Here is a 16065-nt window from a genome sequence, read left to right as displayed (position 1 = left end):
TACTTTGATATTTTGTGTCGATGTTTGGGTGATCATGATCTCATGATATTTATAAGGTTTAGTCGAGTATATCTATCCAAGTATATATGGGTGCACACATATAGGCATGAATCAATATACATTTACTTTAGTTGCATGTGTGCCATTAATTTATGATATGTGTAAATAGACAAAAAAATAATAAGAAGAATTGAAAGGAGATAAAAGACAAATAAAATAAAGAGATCAAAATAATTACTCTAAAGAATGAACTTTAAGGTTTGAGCACTTGACCTCCCACCTACTTAATCGTCTATCTACCATCTCACCACTCACACTCTCTATGAGCTATAATAAGTAATAAGACAACATAGCAAAAAGAAATAAGAGTTAAACCCTTAACATCTTCAATATAGTAAAGACCTAGTCATTGCACTATAAGACATGCTTGAGCTCGAACCCCAAGATCACATAGACAACTAGCAACAAGTTAGAAACCAAGACTAAAATTTATAAACAATAATTAAATAAGTGGATTTAAATAATCAAACCTTGTTAGGATGTCGATCGTAACAAATGCGACTATTTGCAATGACATCTAGCTCCCTATAAATTAGGAGCCTTCCCGGCAAAGAGGAGTGAGAAATTAATTGGACAAAACTATGGGAAATTTTATGTAAAAGCTATAGTTTTTAAATTATCATGGAGAAGGAAACTTGCACAAAGGAAAATTTGGAGAATTTAGGAGGAAGGAGAAAACCAGGAAACGTAGGAGCCATAAGAGTACTTTAATATCATAGAAGCTTCACCTACAACCTTTCTTAGGAAAACCAAGTAGGCTTTGATTCTCTCTCCTTGCCTCCCTTTGTTATGTTGAAACTAAAATGAAATAATCTTGAAAAATGAATAAGTGTTTAAAGTGAGAAATATTATTTTGCATAAGAATATGTGTATATTATGATGGTAATCTCGGGTGTCTATGTTTATATCCATGTCCATGTTTATGTCTCATGTTTCATGCAAGTATAAGATTGGTGAGCTAGGAATTGAATCCCCCTGATAAGGAGTCAAAGAAGGTTTCCAACCTAGTGATTCGGCCAGTAGTTGCAAGGAGAACCCTCCTTTATCCAAATGAATCTGGAAGTTCAATTCATAGCTTGCCTTATATATTTTTTGTATTTTTTGGAACAAATGCACAAGAATACTACCCAAATGCATCGTTCGCCACATCCCATGTTTGGTTGTCATCTTAAAAAAAGTGCAACCTTAGGAAAACAAAAGCACAGCTATAAGAAACAAAAGTGGAACACTATGAAATAAAAACACAACTTTAGATAACAAAAACGTAGCTACAATGATTAGATTTGCATATATGCTTAATAGATGCATAGATCTTGTGAAATTAACAAATGTGTGGTTATGCTTAACAAATGCTCAAGGATATAAGATAAATGTGTAGGAATAAGGCATAAAAGCACAGCTTTGTTGAACAATTGCGAAGGAATAGGGAAACTTTGTAAATTTGAGCTCTAGAGCTTGTTTTCAACATCAGGGTGTAACATAAGATTAACATTTAAGTATAAGTCATTTCTTATACTTTAATTTACATTTTATGTTATACATCCTTGACATTTCTAGATAGATTTTAGCCTCATAGGAGTTAAAATAAATATTATATATTTTTTAGATTTTAAGAAATTTCAGCCTTAGCCAGATTTCAAGAATTAGTGTTTCAGCTAGTCATTTTTATGTTTTGTGACTTTGTATCCACTTCTGAGGCATTTACTTTCTAAAGATGTGATATGCATTCTTGTAAAGTGTTTTATATGTGTTTATTACATCTTATTGCATATGCGATGAATTAGGGTTTAGTGGATTAACCTAGGGGCATGGAACCCTAGAAAGATGCCCTAAACTAGTTTTGTTGTGAATGGTTGAATTGGGTTTCTAATGTTTTTTTTGGTCACCAAAGGCTTTTCAAATTTGTGGTTCTTTATAAAAGGAAGTTGTTTATATCTTTGTGATTCTATGATGGTGATGAAGTCATTATACTTGATGCATGATTTAGGGATTAGAACTAGGGGTATAGGACCCTAGGTATATTGTTCCGTAAAATCTTCTATGACATTGGTATGGATTTGGGAGTAGGGTAGATAACCTAGGTGAGTGACTCACCATAGGCATTGGGGCCTAGAACTGGCTACCAGAGGATCCTATGTGTTAGAGGCCAGAGCCCTGTGCAGGTTGGCTCTACATGTGAGTTGGTTAATAAGTGATAACGTTAATTAAATAAATGGGTTATGGGAGTTTTGGGGTTTCACATTAAATATGATAAATATGGAGGTTTTGTTGAAATATTTAGAGTAGGGACACAATGCATATCTTACAAGTCCTTAGCTCAGGGGGTTGATCCCAAAACTACTAGACCATGCCTATCCCGATTAGAGTACTTGGGGAAAAGACTTTATGTGTGGTAGGGTGGTCTTAAGCCCAAAGGGTGGATCCCAACATATGGGAAGGTACGATGACACGCACCTAAATGTAGTCAAACCTCTCACACATGATTTTGCCTTTAGTTGTCCATTTTCTTTGTGATTTGATTTTGGGAATTATGCTTTATGCGGCCTTATGTTCTCGTGTACTTTATTTTGGGTATAAGCCTTAGACTACCTTAGAACCTATGTGGATCATGGTCCTTTCTCCTAACTTGAGAGAATGGACCATTTATTTCTCCACATGGTTGGGCGGAAAAATATTTTTGAGGTATTTTTCAAGTTTTTATGAATGATTTTATATGGATCCTTGTTGAGCAGTTGTTGAAGATGGATTATTGAAGTATATTTGTGGAATTTCATTGAAAGAAATCTATGTAATATTGTAATGTAAACTCTTGAAGAAAGTACAAGTCATTTGTGTATGTGTCACGAAATGAAAAGCTATGTAAAAGGGTAAAGGGTATATCTAGGAGAAATGAAGGGTTATGTGAACATATTGTATTAATTTAAAGGATGAATAAAGTTATACCAGGACATTGTATATTCCTTGTATTTATGTAAGTGTGTGATGTGTAAAAGAACTATGTACTCATTGTAATGTAATTAGTGAATATGAGATTCAATTTGGTTTACATGTATAGTTCATGGCTTAAATCAATATCCTTTATCTTTATTGTATGTTAAGTAGATACATTTGATTGTAAGGACTGGGACATTGGTTCCTAATTTGTAGATGGATATTGGGATGGATAATGGATCAAATCTTAAGGAGACGTAAACACTAATAGATGGGTTAACTTAAGTGGTAAGGATGAAATGATTGATATTGTTTAAGGGAGCCTAATAGGACTTTACATCTATGATCAAGTGAACTTAGCAAGCAAAATATGTTCAAAACCAACCCTGCATTACATTGATCCATTTATTGGGTCCTCTTAAGGGTTATTATCTAGTGTGGATAATTTTATTGCCTCATTTTCTGCAACTTCCCTTAATTTGTAAGGTCCCAGCCAACAGACCTTGAATTTCCCTAGTTCGAGTTCATTACGATCATTATACTTAAGTAACAGTTGACCCAGTAGAAATTTCATTCTTCACAAATGTTTGTCATTGCCAAAACTTCCTCCTTTTTTGCACCATCTTGGTAGCCCATTGTGTCTTCATCCTCCTTTCATCAAGCTTTAGTAATGTGTTGAGTCTCTCCCTTAGGTTTTCTGTATTTCCCAATCTATGTTCAACTGCAACCCTCAAGCTTTGAACTATGTATTATGTTGACATTACAGCCTCATGCCCATACATTGATTGAAATAGAGTTTGTCCTGTTGTGGCTTTATAGGCGGTATGGTATGCCCATAACACTAATGGGAGTCTCTCCTCCCAATCATCTTGTTCCACTCCACATGTCTTTTACAAGATAGATACCAGTACTTTGTTTGTGGCATCTTCCTATTCATCAGCCCATGGATATTACAAACTAGAAAGCTTATGAAAAAACTTGAATTCTATTGTCATGGTTTGGATCACTTGGTTTACAAAATGTACTCCTCTTTCACCGATAATTTGAAGAGGTGTGTCAAACCGAGTTACTATTTGTTCATCCATGAATCTTTTCATACTTAGTGTTGTGTTGTCAAGAAGAACCCTTGCTTTAGCCCACTTTGTGAGATACTTTGTGGCCACTATTACGTATTTGCATCTATGCATGTTGTTCACCTTCAAAGGTCCTACAAAGTCCAATCTCCATCTCTCAAATAACTCATGTGCTTCTGATGGAAAAAGGGGCATAAAACCCCTCTTCAAGGGTGTGCATGCATTTGGCATGTGTCATAAATTAGTACCCACTCCCAGGCATCATTATGTAAGGTAGGCCACCATAGTCTGACTAGTAAACCCTTGTGTGTTGTAGCATTGAGCCTCATATGGCATCATACGACTCCCATGTAGGACTTGTTTGAGTACTCGTGAAATCTCCTATTCCATTACACATCTTTGTAACACTTCATATGGTCCCATTTTGTACAATAATTTGTTGGTAGGTTGGAATGTTTTTCTCTTCAATGCTATCCTCCTCTTTTCACTAGTCAAAAAGCCTCTCTGAAAAGTGGAAGTGGATAAATAGACCAATTTCTTCATACCAGTGAGATAGTACTACAATCTAGAATAAATGTGCATCTAAAAAGTCTTCATTCATTACACCCTTTGTGGGTTCCCATGAACATATCCACGATAATTGATCTGTAATCACACGATTCCTTCCTGGGCATACTATAATATTAAAAGAACTCCTAAAGGAGTAAAGGAGTATTAGTCAACTACTTACTCATCCTTGTATAATAGGCATGTTTACCAAATACATTAGAGCTTGGTAATCAACAAAAAGTGTGAGGGGTGTGATACCTAGTACCTCCTTTTCTATTTTAATATAGCTATGTTTTTCTTTTGACAGTACTCAGCTTGTGAAGTACGTTTGATGGTCCAATCTGTCCTCTCCCACCTAAGCCAGTGTAACCCCTATTACATATTTGGAAACATCCACGTGGACGTGGAATTCACCAAGATGGGTGCTCCTACTAGTATTGACTTCAACTTTTGGAATGCCTCCTCTTGCTTCTTCTACCAAGAAAATGGTTCTCCGTTCTTGGTTAACTTCTCCAATGGTAAATGCACCTCTACAGATCCTTTTATGAACCTTCTATAGTATCTGACATCCCCCAAGAAGGATTTGGTACTTGTCACTTGTAGGTCTCTCCATATGAATGATGACATTAATCTTATCTGGGTATGTTTTCAGTCCTTTTGCACACTATGTAGCCAAGGAGTCTGCTCTGTGGGGCCATAAAATGACATTTCTTTGGATTTAGAGCTAGTCTCACTTGCCAACATCTCTACATGCACTCTCCAAGGGCTTTCAAGTGGCGCTCTTTCCCGCTGTATATTGACTTATCTCCAAATAAGATTTGAAGTTCCCAACCAATATCATTTTGAAGATGTGGAGTATGATCCTTTGAAGGTGGTCAGTGCAAGTTACAAAGGCCAAATGACATCTAGTTGTATGCATCCACTTTATCTTCAATTACAAACATGGTTTTAACTTATCATCTTATGCAATGATGATCTAGTTATATCATGAAAATATGTCCATGAAGGAGTGCATTTCATGGTTTGACACTTCTTCCAAAATACTATCTAATAACAAGATTGAAAGATATCTTTAATAGTTACAACATTCAAACATAAAAAATTTACAGAAATCTACAATTGATTACCTTCCTTTTTCACGAACATGACTATAAGCAAGACCCACTCACTGGTTTGTACCTTAAAGATGATATTGATATCCAACACCTTGGCAATCTCCTCTTATACCTTTGTTGTGTAGTTTATATTCATCTGGTATGGTCTTTTGTGTACAGACCTAGCTTGTGGTATGAGGAGGAATCAATGGACACATAATTCAAGTGGTACTCCTTTCACATCTATATAAGCCCATGTGAACACATCCTTGTATTCAAGAAAAAATCTTAAGGTTGTTGCTTTTGACATTGGGTCTTGGTCATCTCCAATTACCTTGGGATCATCTTCTTCCCAAGGTGCATTCTTTTTAAATTACATACTTCATAGATCACGTATTTCTCCTTCTCAAATCAATAGGTTGGAGTGTCATCTATTTTTGTCATACCTTCTTTGTATTCCTTGTAATGTCTCGAATATGCTTCATCAATTTTTGTTTCCTAAATTTGTGATATGTTACATTCTGGTTGGAAGATCTCATAATCTCTCATTTGCCAATGAAATGTCCAATCGAGGGAGGTGGTTTCACCTTCTGAGCAATTCCCTAATCATAATGTGCCCTCTTTTTCAGGTTCTACTCCTTGACCTGTATCCTATTCTTCACCCTCTGCTTCTGAATTTAAAGCCAACTCTTGACTCACCATTTGGTCTAGAAGGTCAATTACATATTTTTGTCCTTCTCCTTCAATGGAAAGAGTATTCTTCTTCTAATTATGATTAGTCTCGGCTATAATAAGTTGTCCTCTACCTAAAAGTACATCATACCCTTTATTTTCTAAAGCAATGTCTATGAGGTCTAGAAAAATTGTTGTGTACCAATCACAACTCTTTGTCCCATCAATGTTCCAATGGGCTTTATTTCATGTTGTTCAGCTCCTATTAGCTGAAATGTGGGTTGCCAAAGGGTTAGTTTTCCAAGGGCTTTCCAACTTTCTTCAAGAAGGATGTTAACACCAGATCCTCTGTGTTGTAGGAGCACTGTGACATGCCAAGGAGATCATTAGGAACCAAGAGCATTGGATGGAACACAAGGAAGGAATATAACCTCTTAAGGTCATAAATCAATGTAAATTGGACAGTAGAGCCACCAAACGTAATAAGATAATGCATAAAATATGTAATATTTCCATATGAGCAAGATGAGGCCTAAAGGGCTAGTTATAGGGGTTTGAAGGTTTAATATATATAATAGGGCAATATGGTCATTAGAAGACCATTTTAGTGTAATAAAATCAAATACAGGGCATAACTTATGTAAAGTTGCCAAAGTTGACAACTTGGCAACTTGGCAACATAACTTAAACACGAAACAAACAAAAGCTTGTCAGTAGATCATGGTTTTGGGAAGTTTGTGGTAGTTGTAGGGTACTTAGTTGGTCTAAAACAATAAGACGAGCTTTATAAGGGTAGGAAAAGCCCGATGTAAGCAATGTGGCAGATGATCAATATATGTAAAGTTTTGAATTGATAAAAGATAAGATTTTCTATATTTTATGCTTTCTACCCTATGGCAGTCGCCTTTCATTAACATTTTGACAATCCTAATATCGTTCCTTTGAAGAAATATTGATTAGGGATTGGAGTAGCATGAACTAGACATCTTTTGGTTTTGGAGTTATCTTATTTGGTGCCTTATATGTAGAGATATAGTAGTTTGTTTGAAGACTGGTAAAACCCTTAACTAGGGTAACTAGAGACTAAAATAATATAAGTTCTTTAACTTTTACCATGGAATACAACACTCTACATGTGCAATGATGTGGAAGAGTGTAAATACAACCTGTATGTGGTGTTGTAGGATAACCATTCAACTTATGGTACGTGAGTTGATGGCAAGAACTTAGATGCAACAATCATATGAAGGAGATTCTTTGTAACATAACTTAGAGCTTGGGCTTTTTCTATTGACAAGGCACAATATATGAGTTAGGGATTGTTAATGTAAGTATTGAGGGAGTCTATAAGATGTGTGGCAATAGACAAGGTCCATGGAGTAGACCTATGAAGGAGTTTGGAGAAGGGTTGATGAGATTGTCATGACTGGACAGTAACTAAGCTAGTCACCTTTGTTTCAAGATTTATGTTTTTTATGATTCTAGAGGATATGTGCAAGGCCTAACGAAGGTGTCTTAGGGTTTGGAAGGGTAGGGTACTATGTTGGAAGTATTTGTTGTGACTATCATAATGGATGGGACAGATGATTTTCATAAAACATTGTCAAGGACATGAATGTTGTCAATAGGACAATGAGTATTTGTCAAAAAAGTTATAATAGTCTAAGTTGAACCAAGACATTGAGGGGTTGTTGGTCATTAAAGGAAAAGTGGTTTAGAGGGTATATGTGGAGAGGAAATTAGAAATCCCAACCAAGTTTTGATCCAAGTCAAGGGTCTATGGTGTTGAAGTGTTCAATAGAAGCTTGAGTTGTGAATAAAAAAAGAAGCATGAATTTTGACATGATCTGATTTGATCAAAGTTGGAGAGAGTGATAACATGTAGAGGTTGATGGATCTTAGGAGGAAGAGTGTCCATTAATAGGTCTAAGGCCATGAGTTGGGGTTGGGTTCATAAGTGATCCTATTTAAGAGAATTTTATGGTGTTATTACAAAACAAAATAAGAACATTCAAGTTCCCTAATGTGAGTGATTCAGTCCACCATCTCCTCTACATCACTTCATCCACAATAGTGCTAGTCAGTTTACAACCCATTATTTTCATTTCTACAATGACAGGTGTTTGTCCTACTCCTATTGTGAAGAGAGTATTCTTGTCTTTTTCTCTCTCTATTTGTTCTTTTCTTCCTCTTTTGGTTCTCTACTCCTAATTGTTGCCTCCTTATGTAATAGCAACCTTCAATTGTGGTAGAGTTTCTAACAAATCTACTACCCTCACAAGTAAGGTGGGTTGTAACATTTGTCTGATAATATTGGCCTCTAATGCTGATTTTAGAGGAAGAGAGTTTGTAGTACTAACATGTCCTTTTATCATGGCCTCCTAGATGTTTGTTCTTGCCTCCTTTAGTTTATCCTGCTCCATACTCACATCCAAGTATGTGATTTTTCTATCCAGGTATGTCATTTTTCTTGCCTATGTCCCTGTAATGGCCACAACTTCCCTCCTTGATTTTGAGTTATCAAGCATGTTCACATTGTTTTCTCAAGGACAATTGGCATCTTCATAATTGCCAGGTCCACATCATTTGCATAATTGTCCTCCACTTTGGTAGCCATGAGCAAAATGGTCCCATTCATTGCATCTCCTGCATTGGATCATGGGGTGTCCCCTGACATTGTATTGGATGCGGCTCTGGGGTGTAGTAGTATTGTTATTATTATTACCTCCCCACTGATTGTTGCAATGCCCTCCTAGTGGTGCCTCTGTGTTTGTATTCTTGGTGATGTAGAGGGGGGTGTGGCTTGATCACCTTGGGTGAAAAATACCTAGGCACTTCTTGCCTTCAAGTTATAAGTGCATTACTTAATGGAATGTTCTAGTGCCTAACATATATCACCAAATGCCTTCTTTGGGCAGTTTGCCTCCATGTGCCCCTCAATCTAACAATTTGTACACCATAGTTCTTTTCTTTCTTATGTGCCTTCTTTCCTAGTTGGCATCTCTCTCATCATTTGCATCATATCCCTTCTCAATTCTTGTAATGTCTTGGATTCTTCTCCAACCTCTCCTTTGGTATTGTTGTTGGCACTCACATGCTTTCTTCCTTCTGAAGTCTTATTTTTTCTCTTGATGTCCATAGCATATGTACACACATCGGTGTAGGAGGATGGTGGTACCACCACCATCTTTCTTTATAGGGATGGAGTTAGCCCTTCAATAAACCACCACTTCTTCAATCCATTGACTAGTTTATTTTCCATTTTGTCTATCAGTTGTTTTAGTCTCCAATTGTAGGCTCGCACCGATTCATTCTTTGGTTGCCTAGTGTTACATATTTATGTGACTATTTCATCATCGTCCTATGATAATCTAGATTCTTCTTCAAATGTTGTTTGGAGGTCCCTCCATGATGTTTTCTTGTTGGCCTCTAGCTTTGCGTACCAATCGATGACAATCCCCCTTAGAGTGGTAGAAATTGTTTTCAACCACTCATCATGGTCGATCTCACCATTTGCTTGCCATATAGTTATACATGTTTTGCAATGGCATGTTGGATCATCTAATCCATCACCTGTGAATCTGGAAATTTGTGTCCCTCTATTATTCCAACCATTCTAGTTCGTCAACTACTTGTGTGTTTACCATAGGCAAGGTTATTTCTCCTCCTCCTTGTGCCTCTTGCTTTGTGCAATTGGAGCTTCCTTCATGGCTTGATTAGTATTCTTAGTGTGTTCGTGTTTCTAGATCTGTCAACTTAGCCCTCATTTCTAGTTCTTCCGAGATCACCAAATCTGTTATTCTTCTTATGCTAGTTTCAATCAAGTTTTTTGCTTCTGCTTGGGTTAGTTCCTTTGATTGACCAGCAAGTCCTCTTAGATGGCAACACCTTTCTTACTGCTCCCTAATATGTAAGGCATGTCGTTAAGCATTTTTTCCCTCAATTTCTTCTTTTGGCCGTAAACGCCTTGGATCTTATTTGGGATAAGAGGCATTAATTGTTTCATTGGCTAGGTGTTTTATGTCATGAAGTATCTCTCTCCTATGCTTTGTGTTGGTTCCTCTCGACAAATGGTTGGAGCACTTGTTGCCTCAATTGTTCACATAGTACTTTGGCCCATTCTTCCTCCCATTGTAATAGGTTGCTTGCTAGTAACTGAGGTATATGTCCAAATAGATCGTACATTGTTGATGAGACTAAAAGTTCATCCCATATCGTGCTCTCATGAACCACCCTCTTGGGCTTCCTTTCACATGTATTGGTCAATGGAAACTTCCCACACCTACACCAAATCTCATTCTAATTGATTCATCATTGTTATTTCTTCCTCTTCCTCATCCATTGCCTTTATTGTCATAAAGTTATTATCACAAGACCTCCATGTTCAAAAACAAGCAACAACGCCAAAAATGTAGGTGAGTTCTAACAAGAATGTTTACTTGAACTATTACTAGTACTTCTATCTACCATGCCATTATACAGTATCAACTAGAACATAACAAATATATCACCCAAAATATCATTCAATGTGAAGGAAATGCTTCATTTTATTGATTCCAAAATAGCCCATATAAATTTTTCCTTTACATTACTTCCAACAGTCCTCATATGTTATTCCAATTGGTTAAGAAAACCAACGAACACATGCCTTGCTATAGCTAACTACTTGACTCCCTTTCTAACAATTTTTATAATAGATATACTAATGGTTTATTACCAACCTACAATCTTCTCATCTTTAATTTCTTGAGAAGTATCTATAGAACATTGCCAAATTCATCTCCAACTATACACCCAGCTCCCAAAGCCCCTACATTTCCACAAGGCATCCCATCAAAGGTTAACTTTTGTTGCCCAAAATGGTGGCAAAAACCATTTTGCCTTCTTCCTTTTCTCTTTTGTGACAAAAGCTTAGCCCAATTAATCCCTTATTAAGAGGGGGGTAGTTTATCGAATTCCACTTTTTCATTATGTCTTCATCCCAAATCACTCAAGGAAATTATCTCATGTTCATCCCTTTCAGCCTTGATATTACTCCCATAATTGCAATTCAACTTCATTGCATATTTGTCTATTTTGCTCCTTCCAAGTGTGTACCAAATAACCAACAATACGTTGAAAATCAACAAACCAGCCCAAAATGAAATTTTCTCCTTTAGTGTCGAAGTTTTGAATACATAAAGCATATCTTCTATGAAAACACTTTACCACCCTATAGTGTTTCGTTGATCTCGTGTGCCTGATAGCAGTTACTTGTTGGTCCTGTATGCCTGATGGTTGGTTACCTGTTGGTCCCATGTGCCTGATAGCCAATTACCCATTGGTCCTATGTGCCTAATGACCAACTACCCGTTGGTACCATGTGCCTAATGGCCAGCTACCCGTTGGTCCCGTGTGCTTGATAGCTAGTTACCCATTGATCTTGTGTGCCTAGTGGTCAGTTACACGTTGGTCCTATGTGCCTGATAGCCAATTACCCGTTGGTCTTGTGTGGCTGATAGGCAGTTACCTAATGGTCTCGTGTGCCTAATAGCCAGTTACCCGTTGGTCTCGTGTGCTTGATAGGCAATTACCTAATGGTTGTACAATATAGTTGAATAGAGTGAATGGTGATGTACGAACTATTTGAGGTTGGGTCATATAGTAGCTTGCAATGGAGTATGGATGATGGTGTTGATTGGCCATATGTTAGCTTAGAGAGTTGTACGGTATGATGTTGCAGTATAGATAGAGATGGTCGTATGGTATGGTAATGTTGTAGAACGGGCAGAGATGGTCACACGGAATGGTAATGTTGCAGCACGGATAGATGCACTGCGTGTTGCACCAAACCAACAATAGTGGATGGTGTACGAATAGAAGGTGGATTCAGTCTTGAAACCATAAACAAACTTAGTCCTGAATACATCAGATGAAAGCCAAACAAGAATGGAGATTGAACACAAATATCCTTCAATTAATATTTGCAATAAGATGGTACTCGAATTTGCCAAATCAAAGCGAAGTATTACATGCAACGAAATAGGATGAGGGTTGAATCCCACCGAAACCAAACAAGCCAAGTAGGGAAGATCTTTCACTTCTAAAATGGTGAACAATAGAGAATACCAATAGGAACTCGCAATACAAAAGAAATAATCCAAAATGCATACCTAGGACAACTACAAGCCGTGCTTAAATACTCGTCAAGGAAAACCTTTTCAAAGGTGTACAAAGATAGCCGATGGCAACACTTATCAACGGAAACTAAAATAAAAATAGGTTGAGATATATTAAATCAATCGAAACCATAAATACAAATCTTAACTTGAGCCCCATATTAATTAGTAAAAGTAACTAATTAAAGGTCCTTTTATTATATTATTTAAATTCTAGGACCAGTTAATTAATTAATTTAATTTAATTATTAAATTAAAAATTGGGGACATTACAAATCCTCGCTAGCCAAAAATTGCTTGTCTCAAGCAATACACAAACTCTAGGATCCCAAACCATGCACGGATGTAGATTGTTATATCTACTGAAAACTCCATGCTTCTTTAGGATCACAAATTCAATTGAGATGAGTAGACCACTATTCAAGCTCCGCTATGCCACTCTAATATAAACATTGTTATATCCAAAACCAACAAGATCCCAAGGGCACCAATCATTAAATACATTGATGTCCAAATCCATAACCTTCATGTAATCATCAAGCTCCTCAAGAACTTCACAACACATGTAGATTCTATTATTTTTATGAGGAAGCACTTCACATAGAAGAATTGCAGTCATGCACGATTTAGGCAACACTGAAGGGTAAACTCCATATTCAACCAAATGTGGTTGCTCAATCATCCATAGCATCTCCAAAAAGTTGAACAACCATTGATGGAACCTTCTCATATGGAGGGCCACTCACGGAACCCAAATTTTCATCAAGATGATCATTGGGTGTTGGTTTGACAATATTTGTGCCGGTATCTTCCTCCAGAATCCATTCCTTCATCTACGATTCGGGTACCAAATAGATTTTGCCTTTGTGGTAAATGATATCACCAACCACCTTGTATCTATTATCCTGCACTTGTCCATCCAATAGTTGGCACGCAAAACTATTCTTGGAGTATTCAACTAACAAATGTGCTCTCCAATTGGATGGAAATTGAGCCATAGTGTCATTCAATAGTTCTCGTTGGTAAGTGTTGTCATCGGCTATCTTTGTACACCCTCGAAAAGGTTTTCCCTGACGGGTATTTAAGAATAGCTTGTAGGTAGTTGTAGAGAGGCGATTTGGATTATATTTCTTTGTATTGCGAATTCCCATTGGGATTCTCTATTGTTCGCCATTTTGGAAGGGAAAGATCTTCCCTACTTAGCATGTCTAGTTTTAGTGGGATTCAACCCTCACCCTATTCTGTTGCATGTAATACTTCGCTCGGATCTAGCAAATCAGAGCACCATATGTTTGCAAATATTTATTGAATATATTTGTGTTCACTTTCCATTATTCGATTTTATCTTGTTCATGGTTGTATTGTTCGAACTCTTCTTCCACCACCATGACTTCATCCATACATCTCCACACATCGTACGACTCACTTCCATTCGATGGTCTTAATAACACTCATCGTACGAATTTGGCTTCCGTCACCCACAGCTTCCACCATATGGACTTCCTCCCAGATCAACTTCCCTCTCCTCTTCATACACCCTTCATTGTACAAAGTAAGCCCCACATCACCTAACCATCGTACTAATTTTTTTACTATCGTACGACCTCCCTTGGACTACCATATGGCCTCACCTTGACTACTGCAACACGAGCAATTGAGGCCACATAGCACAATCAACTAAGGCCATGTGTGGTTGCGCAACACGGACAACTAAGGTCACCTAGCACGAGAAACTATGGCCGCACAGCACTAGCAACTGTGGTCATGCATCACGGGCAACTGAAGCTGTGCAATAGCACAGGCAACTGTGGCCACACAGCACGGGCAACTATGGCCGCGCAACACGAGCAACTGAGGTCGCGCAGAACGGGTAACTAACCATGGGAAACTGAAGTTGTTTAGTACGGACAAACCAATACTACCAGGAACGAAACATTACCCACCCTAAATTCTCTTTGATCCAATTCCAAAACCTATCAACATTCTTACAATTGAGAAGTGGTTGGTTAGTCATTTGGTATAGCACACATCTTGCCAAGATTGCTATACCTATTGTTCCAAACCTATCCCCTATTGCTCTGAACCTATCCCCTATCAAGCAGCGTATACAAAGTTAATCCTCCCTTTATGGTGATTTAACATATTTTTTAAGAGTAGCACATATGTTGACAGTGTTCCAATCCCCATTGTTCCAAACCTATCCCCTATTAAGCAGCCCATGCAAAAGCATTTTCCTTGGGCAAGAACTTTTGACTCCAGCATAAATCCAATTACTGACCCAATTGAGAACCCGTCCAAATTACGGAATCCCCTCTACTTAAAATTCCTATTGATTTACTCCCTAGCATTGTTAACATATTAGCCTTTTGAGTAGACGGCAACCTTGTAGTTGTACCATTCAACTACTTCTAGTTGCACTCACTTCCGACTAACATAGGTGATACATCAAAATAATCAATTACATAGGTACCTCAACCATTCTCGAACACTTCTTACATCCTTGAAAAGCAAAGGGCTTCAATATAATTTAATAAAGAAATAAACATACAATGGATATGCAACTTAAATGCTTAACCATGAAAAGATTAACTTTTCAATTTATTGATGTCAATGAAAGCAAAGTTTAACTATATTGACACTTGATAATCATCATAATGATATAAGCAATTATATTTAAACCATGCTTTCTTGACAAAGAGACTGTAAAAGGAATGTCATTATTTTAAAAACATGATATGGAAATCCTTAAAGGTGATGATATTTTCAATCAATTTATAGAACTTCAGTGTAGGACATTTTCTACTACAAAAAAAAAACTTATAAATTTGTATGTAAAAAGTAGAAGAATGCAAGTCCATTAGTTTCTTTCATTCATTCATTTAGCTTCTGTCAACCTAAGATCAGCTCTTTTGGAAACCCCAGCATTATTTATATAATACATCTGAGAAACCTCTATGGGAGGTTTTCCAATTTCCAAAGGAGAGCCAAGAAACTTCATCTAAAGTGGTGTCTCAAGATGTCTTCGGGTTTCTGAGATATTTCCAATATGGGAGACAAGATTTAAGGTGTGAGTCTGCAGATAACTATTGATTCATGGATACATTTGCTCTATATGGTTGAGAACTTCATTTCTCTAAACAAGTGAATGAACTTCTACATTGGAAATACTACAGACAACGCCAAAAACATGGAGGTCCAAACTTCAGGCATTTGTAAATACAGGTAAATGCAAAATAGAAATTTACAGGTTGATTTTTTCAAAATGAGAAACAATGAAATTTAGAATTCTGATTTGTCAAATAATCTAATAATGACTCTTGGAAGTCTTGTCATCTATGTCAAAAGTGTGTTTTGTTTCAGGAGGGAGATTGTTAAAAATATGGTCATTTTGTGAGAAATTTTTTTTTTTTGGAAGTGTAATTAAAGGCCAACTTGAGGAACTCTATTATTATGATTTATTTTATAGAATTGACCTTTGTATTTTATTTAGTTAATTAAGGTGAAGTGTGTTTGGAAGTATGTGCTGTG

The sequence above is a fragment of the Cupressus sempervirens genome, chromosome 9 (assembly GCF_028749045.1).
Source record: "Cupressus sempervirens isolate cs-2001-9-10 chromosome 9, ASM2874904v1, whole genome shotgun sequence".
In the NCBI taxonomy this organism is placed as follows: domain Eukaryota; kingdom Viridiplantae; phylum Streptophyta; class Pinopsida; order Cupressales; family Cupressaceae; genus Cupressus; species Cupressus sempervirens.
Note: the sequence above shows the minus strand (reverse complement) of the source record.